At 37.9% G+C, this 19,509-nt stretch overlaps 1 long non-coding RNA gene across 1 annotated transcript; it reads right to left on the bottom strand.

The window, feature by feature from the left end:
- Positions 1-353: 353 nt before the first annotated feature.
- LOC118718848 lies at positions 354-8,176 on the bottom strand. Its single transcript, XR_004987959.2, has 3 exons — positions 8,010-8,176; positions 2,454-2,460; positions 354-365 (listed from the first exon to the last, which is right to left on the bottom strand). It is a non-coding gene; the product is annotated as an uncharacterized LOC118718848 (long non-coding RNA).
- Positions 8,177-19,509: the final 11,333 nt, after the last annotated feature.

Here is a 19,509-nt window from a genome sequence, read left to right as displayed (position 1 = left end):
ACAGCTTATGGCCAATCACCTCTTTCAGTAAGAGTCACTTAATAATATAAGTACACTGATGGAGCACCATTACTGAGATGAGATGGGGATATACTGCCACTGCAGTTAAAGTCTCTGGAGGGGAACAGAAAAGAGGATGAGTTTATTAAGTTTTCCTCTTGGAGATTTCTTCCATATTTTGCTATCAATATGACCCAGACAAAAGTCTGTCTTCTACCTAGGCTACAGTCACAGCATGATTTCTCCTCTTAAAGTTTCTGTTCTCATTCTCCTTTCTTGGAAGACAGATATTAACCTTCCGAACATATCCACAAAACATCTTGTTTTGCAAGCATCCCAGCATCTCTTAAGGGTGTGAGATATTTCTCTTTACTCAGTTCACTCACAATCTAAGGGAGCCCATCAGCAATTTCTATATTCATTGTTGTAATTGGGCTGACTCCTATCTTTCATTAGACAGATAATGAAAGAATCTTTATATAGTTCTTTTAAAAACAGATATTCATGGTATTGAGAAGCTTAATGAGGTTTAATTTACTTTTAGTTTTGTCTAAAAGTGGCTGACTCTGCTAATATTATAGTTACCAGTATAATAATTACCTTCCACTAGGAATTTATTATAGGTTGTGCAGGCAGCATTTATTTTAATCTCACAAAAGTCCTATGAAACAAATACTATTCAGATTTTGATATAAATGAGGAAACTGAGGATCAAGTAAGTTACTCAGGATTCTACAGCAGCAAGCTTAAGAATTTGAATTTTTCTGAATCATAGCTCCTTATTTTACACATTTCGATCTCTGTCATCTCTGTCTCTATCGATTGGACTTCATGGGAGGGAGTTATATGCTCAGAGAAGGGCCTCCACTGATTCAATCCAGTTGAGGGAGATTGAATTCAGATGCTATCAGTGCCTTCTTGTGTCAAGGACAAAGCAAGAGAAAACTAACAGGACAATATTTAAAAGAATCGCAGACATTGGTAATTTTGGAAAACTTTAGGCCAGACGAACCAGGAAGAGCTGGTTGAGGCTCTGAGCAACCAGTAAGGAAGGGCTGATATGGCACTTAACATTCGTCTTACATGACAAGTGGCTCAAGTTCAGAATACTGGGTATAGTCAGCCAAGAACAGGTGCAGAAACAGAAGTTCATCTTAGTGTTTAAGTGACTGTGCTGTTTGTACTCTGTAGAGACATTTTGTTCCTCATTCCTTTACACCTGCATGGTTTATATATTTTAAAAAGTGAATCTATGTCATCTTTGGGCCATTAATTGTCTTTATATATTAATGGCAAGTAAAAACCTGTTTGCTTGTTTTTGTTTGTTTGTTTGTTTGTTTTTTGTAGTTTTTGGATGCTGAGGACATTCTAACTTCTGTGATAGTGACCTGGTTTGGATGTCATTTTTTTGTTCTCTACCTTAATGGAATTATGGTTCCTATAGCACTTCTGACAGAATTGTCTGGTCTCTGTTTTAATACCTCTATAGGTAGGACGTTATAGGCAGCTTAAAGTCAAACAGACCTGGGCTTTCAATTCAGTTCCCTTATATATACAATCTATTCCCTTGGGAGAGTTAATTTCCCTTATATGACATGTGAATAATAATATCTACTGTACTGGGGTGTGTGTATGTAATTGGTTAACACACACTGGGAAGTTCTCATAATACTGGCATATCCAGAGTACATCTGTGTTAACCCTATTTTAGTTATTTAGTTGTATGCTGAATTACAATTTTTATCTTCTACCCACTGATTTTAAAGAGTTAACTTTAAAATGAGGTACCTACACATTTTAAAAATATGCTCTGTCCAGGGTACTGGCTTATAAACATTGTGATGGTGTCATGCTCACATTGTTTGGCTTTGTCTACCCTAGATGTTTGAGCAGTAGATTTGATAAGTGAACATGGTGTATCTGTTTGCTCCATTGTTTTATCAGTGATAGAATTTTGTAGCAAACCACATGCAATTTCCTCCAAGAGAAGAGACAGTTATATACATTTTATCCTTAGCTTTGGGCTCCCATTTCTCTGACTGATCAACTGGATCCCATTAAGGAGAAATTGGAACATCTCCTATGTACTGCCATTGTGCAGTTATGGAAGTTATCAGAATAGGTAAGTGTGTGACTTAACCTTTTTGAGGTATAATACTATAGAGATATAAAATAAGAAAACTCAATTCAGCATAAAGTGTAATATGACAAGTTCCACAAAAGGACAAAACGTGTTTCAAAAGTTTCAGAGGGAAAGGAGGATATCTAGGATGAAAGAATGAAGAAAAGACTCATCAAAGATATTATCTTTTAGATGGGGTCATAGAGAATGGGTACTACTAAGAGATATCAATTTTCAAATAACTTGACAGAAACTTTAAAAAATTAATATATTATTATAAAAGATATATAGAAATAAATACTTCCATCGTGTAGTGTTGACATAAGAATACATTATTACTTTTGGAAAGTAATCTGGCTCTCTTTTATTAGAACTTAAATTATGCATACTATTTGACCCAGGAATCCATGTGGAGAATGGATTTGAAAAAAATAAAGTAATAAGTTATAAAGTTTTTCATATAAATATGCTATTCTAGCCTTGTGTATAGTAGTTATAAAAAGGGAATAAAGATAAAATAAAAAGGGAATAAACTGAATGTTCCTATATAGAAATGGTAGAATAAATTAAGCACCATTTATATCACAGGATATGAGCCTGTTATTAATATGAATAAAGCAGATCTCTATAAATTGAGGTGAAATAATTCTATGTAAACTATATGAGAGAAGCTAGTTACATCTATATATGGTTTAAAATCAATCACCAAGTTTACAGGTATAGATATGAAAGTGCTTTCTGTTCAAATTGGTCCACTACGTTCATGTAAATCTTTGCCATTTTTAGGCAAATAACTATATATTCTTAACACAGAAAGACACTTTAAGTGCCCAGAAAAGTGAGTGATTATGGAGTCCTGAGAAGTCTCACCAATTACTGCCTGCCAGCTGGAGACCAGGAAAGTCAGTGGTGTAACTCCAGGCATAGTCTGAAGGCCTGAGAACCAGGGGAGCCAATGGTGTAAGATAAGACTGATGTGCAGGAAGGAGGAAAAAGGGATGCATCTATTTTTACATATGGGAAGGGCAATCATGGAAGCAAGCTCAGTAAATAATTCCCTTAGAGTGGTAGAATTAGAGACAGGAAGGGGAACCACTATAAATCATTGCCAATAATATAATACATATACAGGGTGTCCCCCCAAAATGTACTCACACTTTTGAATGATTACAAAGTCAGTGTTTATTAGCATAGAGCTCATTTTCAAAATCAAGTGAGTTAACAACTGTTAAAGGCTTTACATTTTTTTGGGGGGAAAATATCACTTAATGAAGAGGAAAATAATAAGTAGGCTGCTGGTAATCAAGATTGGTTTGAGCTTCAGGAAGGTGGGATTGGTTATAGACATGACTTCTTGGAAGAGGCTCAGAGACCAGCCATCCAGCCTGGGTAATGCTTGAGAGGAACAGTCAGTAGAGGCAGAAGAGACCTATTAAAAGTGGCATGAACAGCTTGCATTTCCAGTGAAGCGGTTGGAGCAGGGGAGTTACATAACACTTCTATATTTGGAGGAGCCCTTTCCAGCCCTTTCTAGCCCTAGGATAGCATAGGGCAAAGCTTGAAAGCAGGGAGAGCCCTTCAGAAGCTATTTGCAATAGTTTGGCAAGGGATAATGACCTATACTCGAGGGGTGGCAGTGATTTAGAAAGAGAAAAGGAGAACAATATGTTAGAGGAAAATCACACAGAGTTGGCAAATTATTGATATAGATAATGAGAGAAGAGGAGGAGCAAGACTAGTCAATGGTGACTGAGAGAATCATGGTATCCTTGGCAGAAAAAGAGGGGTCTGGAAGTGATTTGGAAATTAAAGGTGACAAGTGTAATTTATGGCAGACTGAGGGATTAGTTGGCATCTAAAAATTGCCAGTCAGATGGAAACTAGAAGTAGGTTTTGTGAGACTTTTGCATAGAGTAGAAGGAATTTGCGAAGAGTAGATACAGTTTACCAAAAAGAGACTGTATGGAAAGAAAGGAAAAAGGACTGAAGATAGCACTGTAGTGTTTACCTTTTGAATCAGAAGAATTAAGGAGCCAGTGAGAAGTGCCCAGGGTAGTGGGAGGAAAACTAAAACAGCTTGGGCATTGGAGACTAGCTCATGCATTGCTAAAATCTCTGTATGCTCTATTCTCTCTCATATAAGTAAGCTTCTGTTGGCTTGAGGCAACCGCTTTTAGTGGGTGCTAAAATCATTACAAAGGTGAAAGAACTTCATAATGGGAGGATCCTGCTGATGCCACTTACACTTCTAGCATCACTAAAAGTTGTATACTGACATGTTGTTCCTCAGGATGTGATACAACAGGAAGTATACAGTGCAACCCATGAAGTATTCTAGTCGAAAAGAAAAAAATTAAGTTGAACCAGGTATTTTAATTTAATTGGTCTTAGGTGTGGTATTATATTTACCATTTCATTTTAGTATTTTCCTGATGATTTTAATGGGAAAGTATAGTAGGAAACCACATTTGGTGGCCTTTGAGAGTCTATCACTGAGCCAGCCAATAGGTAGGATATGGAAGGAGACAAGCTGAGCTTTTTTGTGATGCAGCTCTAATTCGAAACCAGAATTAGCACTGAAAATGATGAGTTGTGCTTAAAATAGCTGCTTTGTTTTACTTCTAAAGTATTTTAACTTTTTCTACATAGTTATAAACTCAGTCAAAAACTTCTAAACTCACTAAGACTTTGAGAAACTAAACCAGGGAATAAACGTGTGCGTGTGTGTGTGTGTGTGTGTGTCTGTGTGTGTGTGTGTGTGTGTGTGTGTGTGTGTGTGTGTGTGTTTTGCCTCAAAGCAAACCCAACACTAAAATTTTGAGAAAATGCTTCAAGTTGTGGAGGGATAAGAAATCATTCTGTCTCTGAACATTCCACAGAAACTGAACCCTGAAGTTATTATCTTTCCCTAGGGATACATCAATAGTGCTTCTGCCTCTCCTTATTAGCCTTTTGTATATTCATGTTCTGGAGGAATTTTGAGAAACTGCCTGATAACTCAACAACTGTTATATGCAGAATAATACCTGAGCCCTTGATTTTTCTGAAAAAGAAAAATGAAAGTGAAATTTGATTGAATTTAACATCTTTCATGCAATGTATCCTTGAAAACTTGTCTTTACTGAGTTTTTTTGCAAATATAAAATACATTTACAAAATCTAAGTAATATCAAGTAGAGGGGATTTAAGAGCGAAGAGATGGAGTAGGATACTTTCACTGAAGAGGACAAAAAATAGGGTATGAGAAGATGAGGACCCATTGGGAGAGATACATGGGGATGACTCTTTGACAAACAGAGGAATAATTTTTGGAGGGAGAAATGGCAGTTGATCTATATTGAAAAAAGCAAAATAAGTAGAGGAAGAAACTAAGCAGAAGGTTTAGAGAGCAGAGCAAATTTATGAAGTGTATTAAAATTAGGAAGTGCCACTTGAAGCTTCCACTTGAAATGAGTGGATTAATGAATGTGATTTGTTATCCCACCTGGAGACAGCCTATAAAATTCCTTCGCCAGGGAAAATATAGTTTTAATCAGTTACACAAAACAACTTTCTTCATGTTCCTAATAATAAAATGCTCTATCAAGATGATGCATGGAAAGAGAAGAGTGTGTGTAACACTTTAGGATATTAGAAAACTTTTACATGCCATTTACTAACTTGACTTATTTTTTGTAGGCTCCCCATAGAAATAGAAATGTTCATGCTAAATTTCTAGATGAGAAGGCTGCTACCATAGCCCAAGAAAGAATTTAAGGATGTGATGGATGTAGCCTAGCCATAGCATTGTGTCTTCTTCACTTCGTGCAGGTATATCTAGGATATGTTTCAAGCTAAGCACATCCCAAAGACTTGAGGTCTCCATAACTTCCGCAGTCCACTGGGGTGGACTCTGTGATCACCTGCTCCCTGGGGTGGAGAGGGGAAGCAGAGGAGAGTACTGAGAACAGTGCTCCTGCAAAGGAATATCAAGTGAAATCAATGCTGTCTTCTAATGTTCTCCAGTCTCCTACGACTCCTTGTATGATACACATATTAAAGTTAAAGCCAAACTGATAGAATGCTTGCTTTATCTGAAAGAAATTTCTGTTTTATTACCCAGTCTTCAAGAAACTGTTTTCCATTGGGGAAATTTTTGTGTTCACAGTTGCTTTGTAGTATCTAGAGAAATAATTTTTGATAGATAAATACCAACTATTTGAGAGAAACCCGAAATCTAGGTTATTTTTTGTACCAAATCTAGCTTCATTTTATTCTATAGCTGGCTGAAGTTGACTTTTAATAAAGTACTTTGTGTTTGGGTGCTAAACCAAGCTGATAGCTACTTACATTTTTTGATGTGGCCAGCAAGCCTATTTTCTCGTTTTCTTTTAATACCCACTGATAAGTCTTGTGGTCTGATCAGGAATAGCACCCTTAGATGCAAGGGACAACACCCAACCAACTGAACCATACCAGCAAGGGCAAAAAGTAGTTTTTAATTATTGGTTCAAAATTAATCTCTAATAGAACCTTCCTTAATGGAGCATAAATAATGAATTTTATTGAGTTTAGTAGTCAAGCACATCAAAGTTCAAATTTACTTATTGCTATACTTCAGACCATTTAACTTCTCTGAGCCTTATTTCCTCATCTCTAGAATAGAGTGGTGATAATACTATCATATTAGGATTGTTATAAGGATTAAATTAGTTAAAACACAAAGATACTTCTCATAATGCCTGGCTTATACTGGCCATCATACATGTTCACCATCCATCACTGTTGTTATTATCATTATTATTATTTCTTGACTAATCAAGTGCATATTCAATATTGTTAATATTGTTTGTAGAGTAGACCATTTGGCTACTCACAAATATTCCTTTAAGTCAAGGTAATTCAAACCAGTAGGAGAGTTTAGAAACTGACCTTAGTTAGGTTTCATGACTCCTGGTAAGATTGATTCTGAGTGCTTCATTGGTCATCAGGCCACTCAAGGAACTGGCACCATCAATAGTCACAATGACAGGTAACTATCATGGTGGAGACACGCTACTGAGGGCGGAGATGATAGTTAACACAATGCAGTTACTAAAGGTACAGGGATTGGCAGAGGGAACTCCATGTCTGTGTCCTGACACCACCCCTCATCAAATGCTTTTGAATTTGGAAATTATATTATTAAACCAATATACAATGATTTGACAGCATTGTGTGTGTGTATGTGTATGTGTATGTGTATGTGTATATGTATATGTATATGTATATGTATATGTATATGTATTTGTGTGTGTGTGTGTGTGTGTGTGTGTGTGTATGTGTGTGTGTGTACTGAATGGCCAGATTATTATAATCTCTGAATGCATAATAACCTGGCCACTCAATGTATATCCAATCTAATAAAAGAGTAATATGAAAAATTGACTGTCACTCCAACATACAAGATGGCCAGCCCTATGTGAACACAAGATGGCCACCACAATATGGCCAGCAGAGGAGGGCAGTTGTGGGGGACTAGGCCTGCAAGAGAGGGCAATTGGGGGTGGGGGCAGGCCTGCAGGGGTGGGAAGTTAGGGGCAACTAGACTGTCAAGGGAGGGCAGTTAGGGGTGATAGGGCCAGCAGGGGAGCAGTTAGGCATCAATTCAGGCTGGCAGGGGAGTGGTTAAGGGGTGATCAGACTGGCAGGTAGAAGCAGTTAGGGGCAATCAGGCAGGCAGACAGGTGAGCAGTTGGGAGCCAGCAGTCCTGGATTGCGAGAGAGATGCCCGACTGCTGGTTTAGGCCTGATCCCACTAGTCGGGCATCCCTCAAGGTATCCCAGATTAGAGGAGATGCAGGCTGGGTTGAGGAACACAACCCCTCATGAATGAATTTCATCTACACACACACACACTCACACACACTGAGTGGCAAGATTATTATGACCACCCCATCAGTACTTCATTGGGCCACCCTTTGCCTTTAATATTGTGGCAATTCTTCTTGGAATTGACTCCATGATATTTTGAAAGGTGATTTGAGGAATCTGACAGCATGCCTGATGAATAGCACTGTCCAGTACTGTGAGATTTGATGGTTGTGGAACCAGCTGCCTGATTGATGGCTCTTTTAACTTCGTCCCACAAATGCTCAATTGGATTGAGATCTGGTAGTTGTGGGGGCCACCTAAGCAAGGTAAAGTCTTCCTCATGTTCATGAAACCACTCCTGCACAATATGAGCACCGAGGCATGGCACATTGTCTTGTTGGAAGAAGCCATCTCCATTGGGATATGCCATCAACATGATAGGATGAACTTAATCAGCAATGATACTTAGGTATATTGTGCTATTCAGATGTTGTTCCACATGAATTAAAGGGCCCAAATCATTCCAGGAAAACATCTTCCAAACCTTAACCCTGCCCCCACCAGCTTGAAGGGTTGTACTCATGCTGTTTCTGCCAAATTCTCACTCTTCCATCTGCATAATGCAACTGGAAATGTGATTCATCCGACCACATGACTTTTTCCAATGCTCAACTGTCCAATCCTTGTGTTCCTGTGTGAATTTGAGATGTTTTATCTAGGTAACTATAGATAGCAAAGGTGTTAGAACAGGCCTTCGGCTTCCATATCCCATATGATATAGTGTAGTGTATGGCTAATTTGTCTACAAATGTCAGGTGGCCATAATAATCTGGCCACTCAGAGTGTGTGTGTGTGTGTGTGTGTGTGTGTGTGTGTGTGTGTGTGTGATATATATCAGAATTGGAGAAATAAAGAGAGAGAGAGAGAGAGCGCCTTAGCACTCAAGAGTCTCCTGGGGCCCTAACCGGTTTGGCTCAATGGATAGAGCATTGGCTTGCAGACTGAAAGATCCTAGGTTCCATTCTGGTCAAGGGCATGAACCTTGATTGTGGGCACATCCCCAGTGGGGAGTGTGCAGGAGGCAGCTGATCAATGTTTCTCTCCCATTGATATTTCTAACTCTTTATCCCTCTCCCTTTCTCTCTGTAAAAAAATTAATAAAATATATGAGAAAAGCCGAAACTGGTTTGGCTCAGTGGATAGAGCGTCGGCCTGCGGACTAAAAGGTCCCAGGTACGATTCTGGTCAAGGGCATGTACCTTGGTTGCAGGCACATCCCCAGTAGGGTGTGTGCAAGAGGCAGCTGATCGATGATTCTCTCTCGTCGATGTTTCTAACTCTCTATCCCTCTCTTTTCCTCTCTGTAAAAAAAATCAATAAAAATATATTAAATATTATATATATATATATATATGGAGAAAAAAAAAAAGTTTCCCGGAGAAGCCCAGATGAGATAATCACTGTCCTATTGATAGTTTCTGAGGCAGGTAGAGTGATCTTTTTGAAGATTTCAAGAAAAGAACTTTAATATGCTATTGTCCAAATGCCAAGTTTGGATATTCAGTGCAACAAGTAAGATGACTAATCTGGATAGAGCATTTTGGGGAAGAAAATAGAGGAAAAGATAACTCTGACATTTATGCTAGTAATGGAAATCAATCTTGCCCCTAATTAACTGCCACTGCTATAAAATGGTTGTCACTTTGCAAAAGTCCTGGTCACAAGTTAAAATAACTTTCCCACATTTTAGGTTGATTTTTTTCTCCCCTGAAACCAGGATGTGAATTTATTAGGGATGTGATTATAGGGGCATAAGTGAGGCAAGTAAGAGCAAGAAACCTAAGGGTGGTATCAAACAGGTTGGTGCTGTGGATTTTTGTATCTCTGAACCCTAAACAGCACTATAGCACTTCCATTAGAGTTATCCCCCGTACATGGCACGGGAGCTGATGTATTTGCCCTTCAATCCCCATTGATTATTGGCTGGTAGATGTTCCCAGAAACATTAGCTCCACTTCGTGCCCATGATGCCTCACCATCTTAGTGCACATTGGTGCTCTAAATTATTAAATTACTACTGCTTGCTTCTCCTTGACTGAGGTCTTCCTCTGCACATGTGGTTTCCTGAGAGCCCCAGGGAATTATAGACTTTTTTCTCCCAGAAACAACCCAGCTCTTGGCCCTTCTGTGGGATAGTTCCCAGGCATATATTCTATCCCATTTTCCAGAGCTCTGCAGCTGAATTAGGTTCAACTTACCCAAACTGATCACTTGCTTAATAATGTACCATCACAGTCTGCCTTCTATCCTGCCTCACTCCATCGTTCTCTTACCTGTGTGTGGTAGGATCATCTCCAACATTAACTGTCTGCACTGGAGTCTTTGCTGCAATATTGACTCCTGGAGAATACCACACTAAGGCAGATACAACATTGCTTTTCATTTTTTTAATCTAAAAGAAATATTAGTTTGTGAAACTGGTTACAACTAGGAAGATGACATTTTATCCATTTGAAAAAAGAATGGTCAAGGAGAGAAGCAACAGCCGCTTGCTGAGGATTGTTTCAGGCATAGCCTGACGGGGAGAAATTGCAGTGTACTGGATAATTTCACGTGGCACTGCTAAACCCAGCCTCTACTATTTCATTTTAATGATGACCAGATCCCAGTTGGGGAATGGAAGAAGGAAACTTACATTCAAATGTAAAAATAATTTTACAGTTTATAACAGGTAATTAATAGCAAGGCATCCTAATTCGTTCTTATTTTATACAAAAATATGTGGATATTAAAATCTAAAGAGGAATTTGTGCTCTAAGGAGAAATATGAAGCTCTGGAGGTTGTATAACTGCCTCATCACTCATCTGCTTAATGACTATAGTTATGATTTCAGGAAGGAAATACGTACCCAATTATTTTACTGAATGTTAAAGAACATAGTAGCCTACACAAGGACTTGTTTTGGAATGGAATAGAAAAGAACAGATTATAGTCACCAAGCCCTCACTTTATGTTTTAATATTAATATGTTGCCATGTTCGGAGACATTGTTTCAGAAAATTAGTCTCAGGTTTTCATATTTTATGAGATGATTTCATTAGCCATGGAATGTCTATTTTTGTTACTTCTAAGGGGAGCTCTAGAACTTCAAATAATAATTGAAATATTCCATTGATGTGGTTGCTTAGCAACAAACGTTATATAGGCAGATTAATCATTTTGCTTCAACTTTTGTTACTTTAAACTTTTTAACTTGTTTTCAGCAGATTATTTTGCTGTAAGTGTGATTTTTTTCCTCCATAATTTAAATGCATATTTGTATCTGAGATGTTTGTTTCTTAGATCATGGCCAAAATATGATGTCCTTTGAACTATCTCCATGGATTAGGTTGATCTGGGATCACTGGAATAAGTAAAAATGTTGTGACTTAAAAACAAACACACACACCACATACTTCAAAAACATCTGAAATAATGCTAGTTTGTTAGGAGCAGCAATTAACCGTGTTATCAATTCAAAATGGTGGGCCCTGCATTTCATATGTGCTTTCTCTCCCAACCTTCTCCTCACTGGGTGTGGAATGTCTCAGACATTCCATACCCAATTACTATCTGGCAGGAAAAAATAACCCTCAGTACCCAAGGTACTAACAATTGTTTTCTTGACAAATGGTTAACATGATGATAGTAAAATTTTTCATTTCTTTTTGTATCAATGTGTTAACTGTTTTTTATGTAGGTTCATAAGGAATTGTGGATCTAGTGGGCAGTATGTGAGTTCTGAGATCCCAAGGACTTCAATTAGACATGTGGACTTACTGCACTATTTGCTTTTTGTGCGATCTCACCTTAATTAGTCTATGCCTCTGAGCCTTAGTGTCATCACTTACACAAGGTGCATAGAAATACATTTTATAGGGCTATTGTGAGAATCAGAGATGATGTACAAGGAGTGACATTTCTAGATGTAGGTGCTCAAAAAAAGGCAAAAATAAAACATGCTAAAAATGTTTCAGAAATTATCTAGTTAAAGCTCAGGATAGATAGTTGTGCTATTCATCAAACATGGCATACAGATACATCCACTGTTGTTATGACAGTGCTTGCTGGTCAATACATCTTTTCCCAATGTGTATATCCTGAGTTTTTATGGTCTGTTGGTCACCGTGGTGTGTTTGGGAGGCTACAATTTAGTGTAAGACAATGTTCTCTGCTCTAAAACCAGTGTCTAATTTTGGAGTGGAGAGAGTGATTAAAGAAGAAAATTAGTAAAAAATATGGTGTTGCATATAATGTGAAAAAAGGATAGATGATGAACATTCCTAGACACATTCATTCTTTTTGATCTAGTCAAGCATAATTTTTAAAATAATATATTTTATTGATTTTTTTTTTTTTACAGAGAGGAGAAAGGGAGAGAGATAGAGAGCTAGAAATGTCAATGAGAGAGAAACATCAACCAGCTGTCTCTTGAACACCCCTTACTGGGGATGTGCCCGCAACCAATGTACATGCCCTTGACCGGAATCGAACCTGGGACCTTTCAGTCCCCAGACCAGGGGTCCTCAAACTTTTTAAAGTGGAGGCCAGATCACGGTCCCTCAGAGAGCTAGAGGGCCGGACTATATGAACTACTAATTCCTACTGTAACACCTCGGCTGTGCTCACTGCCCAAAAAACCTGGCGGGCCAGATCAGACTCCTCTGCGGGCCGCATGTGGCCCGCGGGCCATAGTTTGAAGACGCCTGCCCCAGACCGACGCTCTACCACTGAGCCAAACCGGTTTCAGCACATAATTTTTCATTTGTATTCAACCTATAGCCACTTAGCTGGACCTTAGGATGTTCTTACTTCTACTAGATTATCAAAGACTCTACTGACTTCACTCAATCCATATCATTCATTTGTCTCTTACACTGCTCCATTCAATTCCGTGGAAGTAAAGTAGCATGACCACTGCTCAAACCCATTGAGGGCTCTCTGGAAGCATTTTCACTGTCTTCTGAGATGGTAGAAAAAGCTGGATAGCAGCTTTGATTCCATTATATCACTTGCTATGGAGGTAGGCTCAGGCAAGTGAATAATAACCCACTTGGGCCTGTTCCTTTTTGACCAAATGGAAATGATAATATTCACAGTGTTGATGGAAATAGTAAATGAAATAATGTGACAAAAATGCCTAGCACAAGGATAGGTACACAGAAGATGATCAATTACATCATATATTCATCATATAACAGATCTCAGAACTTAATATATTCCATGTAGCATTTTGGCTACAGAAATGATAAGAGTATACATTCTGTCCTTGACAAGTCTATATTTGATAAGGAAATGAAAGCATGTAAACAGAGAAATCATACTAAAAATAAACATTATTTTCTTTGCAGAATTCCATAGGGACAGCACAGTTCAGAAAGGGCTCAAGAAGGCAAGGGCATCGGGACTGGCTATTATAGGAGGAACAGGAGCTTGCCATGGAAATAAAGGAAAAAATGGGAAGGACTTGAATGATTGAGGTTCAGAAGAGAAATACTAGCATTTCATACTCCATATTTTCATTTTTGAATGAACACGTATGCATTATATTTTCAGTGGGTTGTTCTTGTGAATTAGCCTGAAAACCACACTCTTTGTAGGCATAGGACTCTGTTTTAAGCATTGCTGGGAATGAGGCATTTGATGGTACTGTGTAGAGTTTCCCCACAGTATTTTAATCCATGGTTGGGAAACTGGTTGGGAATGTGAAAATACTGTTTTCAACCCATGCATGGTTGGTTGAATCTACAGATGTAAATGGTCCACTGTAGAGTCAAAAGTTATAGACAACCCTGGCTGGTGTGGCTCAATTGGTTGGACATCATCCTGTGCACTAAAATGTTGCTGGTTCCATTTCCCAGTCAGGGCACATGCCAGGGTTGTGGGCTTGATCCCCAGTAGAGTAGCTGATCAATATTTTGCTCTCACATGGATGTGTGTGTGTGTGTGTGTGTGTGTGTGTGTGTGTGTGTGTGTGTCTCCCTTCTGAACTCTCTAAATATCAATAAAAATCTTTGTTAAAAGTTATAGATAGATTTTTGGCTGCACAGGGTTGGTGCCTCTTAACTCCCCTCTCCCTCCTCCTTAGTCCTTCAAAGGCTTAACTGTCCAGCTAGCTAAGGTCTCCACGAGGTAAGAAATAATCATCAAGGGCATGAATTAGGCACTTGTTTGCCCCCCCCAATAATAATAATTAAAGTCAGATTTCAACCTTGTTTAAAGACATTATTTCCATAAGCAAACTAGATTAAATTTTCTCTTAGCCGATATGAATTTCAAACATCTTTATCTTATAGAGGCTCAACCTTAATTTTAATCAGATGTGGTAACACAAGGCTTAACCATTTTATTTAAGTCAACAAATGGTGATTACCTGCAATTATATTCAGCTCTACCCCTGAACCATGAATTTATAAGACACTATTTTTCTAATATTTACAACTGATTGCTGATATTGGTGCTTCTCCTGTAAATGGGTAACAGTTTCCCAATTCCTGTGCCTTAACTAATGGATTTATAACTTTTTGCACCCATGCATTCACATCAAAACACTACCCACATGAAGGTTTTCATTGGAAAGCTTCAGTTTAGGGTATACATTTAGCTTGTCCTAATGTAGTTGTTATAAAATACACATGTTTAAGATGGTTTTAAGTCTCATGGCTAGGTAACTTTTGTGTGAAAGATGTTGATATTAAGAGTTGGTTGGCTGCAGAACTAGAATTGGGAGGGTGTAACACATTTTACTTTGAGGACTTCCCCAGCTCTTGTGACAATGAACTACTTAGGGCAGCCAATCAGTTCTCTACTTGCTAATAGTCCTAAAACAATGTTTCAGAAAGAGGCTTCTTGGATGGAAATCATCAACACATGTTGCACCATGTATCTCTATCGTGCATAACTTCCTAAAATGATCCACTTTGCTGTAGTCCTACAGTTGGTACCCCACTAGATCACTTTGGCATTGTGCTATCATATGTGTAATACTCCCCAAAAACCATCTGATTTGAAACCCCTCCTTTCTTTTTAAAATTCTTACCCAAGGATTTGTTTTGTTTTGTTTTTATTGACTTGAGGCACACACACACACACACACACACACACACACACACACACACAGAGAGAGAGAGAGGGAGAGAGAGAGAGAGAGAGAGAGAGAGAGAGAGAGAGAGAGAGAGAGAGAGAGAGAACATCCATCAGTTGTGCTCCACATGCACCCCAACCAGGGTTTGAACTTGAAACCTGCGGATATATTCCTACTGAGAATTGAACCCACAACCATTTGATGCATGGGAAGATACTCCAATCAATTGAGCCACCTGATCAGGGCAAGACCATTTCCTAGCTCTTTTCTGGTTGGTCCTCTGATGTCATTTTTTTAGTTGGCACTTTTCTATGTTATCTGGAAAACCTAAATTTCTGTCTGAAATAATCTGTAGTGTTTGCAAAGGAAACCAACCTTTTTTTTTTTTTTTTTAAATCACTGCCTATTCTTCTTAAATCATTACCTTTCCAAAAAAGTGGGGAGAAAATTTTCCATTCCTCTCTAGCTATTCCTTTTACTTAATCTCAAATCATGGTCACCTTTACCTATCCCTCTTTACACCACCACCCTGAGTGAAATTACTGCTTCTGTAGTGATGACTAGAAAGGTATATCCTGATAAAAGACCTGCAGCAAGATAAAAAAAGGTGATAAATAATGTCAGGATGATAAATTATAAGTAATTTCCACCAATTCTTTAACATTATCACCTTTAAAACAAAATAACAAACAAACAAAAAGAAATAAACAATCCCCAACAAAAGGTATACCCCTTGCATTATGGTTGAGTGGTTAAAAGGGATTTGAAGTCTGGCTTCAGATGAAATCTGAAATTGGCCACTTATTGGTTCTGTGACCTTGCAAATGTTACTTAACCTCCTCTATGGTCCTCAATTTTATCATTTTACAGGGTAGATTGGATGATAAATATAAAGATTAACAGACTGACTGTCACAAATTAAGTCTCCAACAAATAGTATTTTTATCATTATAATCTACAATCCCTGTCTGCGACTTTTAGATTCCAAAAGCTCTGAACACGGAAATATTTTTCATAAGTGAAAATATGAAACTTATATGCAAAATTTATTTCTATGTGCTAATGTTTATTTGGAAAAACACATTGACCTGAAAAGATTTGAGACTACTCGCACTTTATTTTGTGCTAATATTTATTCATTTTTTATGGAAATATTACTTTGTGGTGCTACTATAATACACAGATTACCTTTCTTAAGTAAAATACATTTTGAATTCTGAAATACAAATGAACTTTCAGAATTCTGAAAGTCTAAAGTATGGCATCACCATTTCTTTTATTGCACTCAGAAGTTGCTTATTATTTATAATGGTCCCCAAAATGTCATAGAAATCCCTGCTCTGAGTTGCCAAGGACCAGTGCTTGTACAGGGTATTATCTACATTGGCAAATTCCCCTTCTCAGATATCTCAGGAGCATTTTAAATAAGGATGAGATCTCTTTTGCACTTTTGCTGGTATTTATGTCATAAGGTTTTCATACAAGTTACTTGCTAGAACAAAATATAATTGTCATAAATATGAAATCTCACTTGCTTCTTGTTGCAAAACTTCCAATTTTCAAATGTCCTTTGCCTCATTTTGGATCTTCAAAAGGCATGAATTTTCTGGTTTTCATTGTACATTATTCTCCTTTGGGGATTTTTATGAAACAAGATCTCTGGACATTCTAGAGCTAATTTTAGTAGCCACAGGCAATTTTTCTCAGCTCCTTGAGTTTCTTTCTTTTTAAAAAAATATATATTTTATTGATTTTTTTTACAGAGAGGAAGAGAGAGGGATAGTGAGTTAGTAACATCAATGATAGAAAAACATCAATCAGCTGCCTCTTGCACACCCCCTACTGGGGATGTCCCTGCAACTAAGGTAGATGCCTTTGACCAGAATGGAACTGCGGGCCGGCTCTCTATCCACTGAGCCAAACTGGTTTCGGCATCCTTGCGTTTCTTAAAGCATGCCATAAAAACTACAATTTCCCTTTTTTTTCTGATTGCTGGATTTTTTTCCTCCTTCACTACCTTCTCTAGGTCTTTCCCTTTCATGTTTTGTTTTTGGTCTTATGTGTGGTCAAAAGGTCATTGTTTAAAAAAAAAAAAAAGGTAATTTTTTCATTCATGAACCTTACCAGGAAGGTGTATTAAGTATTGCTGCATAACTAATTACTCCACAATTTGGGGCTTGAAACAACAAACATTGTTGGGTAGTTCTGACTCAGGCTGTTTCGTGAGGTTGCAGTCATGATGTCAGGTGAGTCTGTAGTCATCTGAAGTCTTGACCGAGGCTAGAGAATCTGCTTCTAAGCTTAATCAATGGCTGTTTGTCAGAGGTCTCAGTTCTTCTCTGTAAATAAGTGCTTCTCTGTAAATGCTCATTTGGGTTTCCTTACAGCATGGTGACTGGGTTAAAAAGTCAAGCTTTCTGAGGAACAGGACCGCAAAAGCCATATCATCTTTTGTACCAACACTTCTTCATATGTCCTTTGCTACCCACAGTCATTAAAAGCTACACAGCATCATGTCCACCACATTCTTTTGGTCAAGTCAGTTAAGGCGATAGGAAATAGATTCTACCTCTTAATGGGCAGTGACAACATTGTAGAAGAGAATATAGAAATATGGCAAGATTGCTGTGGCAACATTTTTAGGAAATGTTATCTGGCACACTGGATTTTCTAAATCATAGAGTCCTCAAACCAGAGGAAATCTATGAAAATCTAGTTAGGCCAGAAATAAGGGGAAGAATGAAAGGAGGACCACAAGTTAGCCTCTACAATGTACAATGTAAAGGTAGATAAAGAGGGCTTTCTTCTAGTTCCTTTTTAGCAATCATCATTTTTAAAAATTTATTCCCATTTGATTAAACTGGCTGAAGACATGATAATGTAAAGAAATGCCTTTTTTTAAAATTTGGCTTTCTTACTTTTGACTTCCCTAGCCTTACTTCCTAGGAGATATTTAGAAGTTAGATGGTGAGATCATCACTCTCTATTACTCAGCTGGAATGGCCTGAAATTTATCCTCAAAAGTGATTTTTGCTGAGCTAATTGCTGAACCAGAAGAGGCTGATATGAGATCACACAGTATTTTTCCCCCCAAAATGCTGATTTCTAAATATAAATGAAATAGAAGCCCATTACAGAAATAGCACTAATGGGAGCTCCAGTGGTGCAGTCGGTTAGCACATGGTATTTATACAGAAATAACCTTAGTGCATGAGAAAATGCCAAGGCAATATAAAGACCAACATCATAGAATTTCTTAGGGTGAGATATGCTGTGTGCATTAAGGATATAGTGTGACCTAGAATATGACCGAAATCTAAAACAAATGTGGTTCTTTTAAAAAAAACAATTCACTGAGAGTAACAGTCTCTCTCTAATCTTACCTTTTTTTTTTCTATCAAATTAGTGGTAGGTTTCTTTTATCAATTTTGTTCTAAGATGAAAGGCTTATCCTGGATGTTATTTGGCTTCTGTGCCATGTTTGCCTGATTAAATAGAAATTTTGTATAAATACAGGACAAGTGAAGGACTAGGAAGAATCCATATCTCTGCCATATTAATCAACTTGTTTTGTTAGGATATCCGGATTGCTGGTGATCACTCCTGTGCTTGATTGGCAAAAGCTGCACCAACACTTCTTTATATGTCCTTTGCTACCCACATTTAAAGTGCTTACTAATTTATTCTGTGCATATGTAATTTGTTTATATAAAGCATCTCAGAACAAGTTACACGGCCAACATAGTAACTACTTGAGTTTTAAGCTGTACAGAAAAATGTGTAAAAATATATGTTAGACTGGGGAAGAACAGCAAATGGGAAAATGAAAGGGAAATCCCCCTCATTGAGAAATAATAGAACTGTACACAATTGGAAACCTGCCAATTGTTTTCCAACCAATGTCTAAAAATGTAGTGAAAAATTACCCTTCTAACTGCTTCATTAATTTGGGACTGAGAACAGTTGGACATCAGCTTCTGTGGCTTTTGTATAATTGCTCTGGCTGGGTTTTGGAATGCTTCCCTACTGCTGCCTGTTCTACTAAGTCTCTGTCTTCCTATTTCTGCCTGTCAAGCCCTCTAATGATGAACCCACCCTCAGCCCTATGACACTTGACCTCCTCACACTTCCTGTTATGTACAGTCCTTTAGTCTCTTTCAGGATGGTTTTCTTGCTTTCTTTCTCATAGGCTTTGTTCTATCCTTTAGCCTCAGCTGTTCTCTCTTTCTCCTCAGAATCCAAGCTAAATTTATTATGTATATACTATGTGTCATCACTGACAAAGAAGTAAGAGGCAGTCTCTGTTTTCAAGAAATTTAATGAGCTCTCACTTGGGAAGATGTAAGTATCTCAGTTTGGGTTATGTAAGAATCAGTTTAAAAATATTAGTATAGACCTAGCCAGTTTGGTTCAGTGGATAGAGCATCAGCC

Source organism: Pipistrellus kuhlii, unplaced genomic scaffold, assembly GCF_014108245.1.
Source record: "Pipistrellus kuhlii isolate mPipKuh1 unplaced genomic scaffold, mPipKuh1.p scaffold_m20_p_15, whole genome shotgun sequence".
NCBI classification, from domain to species: Eukaryota; Metazoa; Chordata; class Mammalia; order Chiroptera; family Vespertilionidae; genus Pipistrellus; species Pipistrellus kuhlii.
This window is presented reverse-complemented; position numbering and strand designations above follow the sequence as displayed.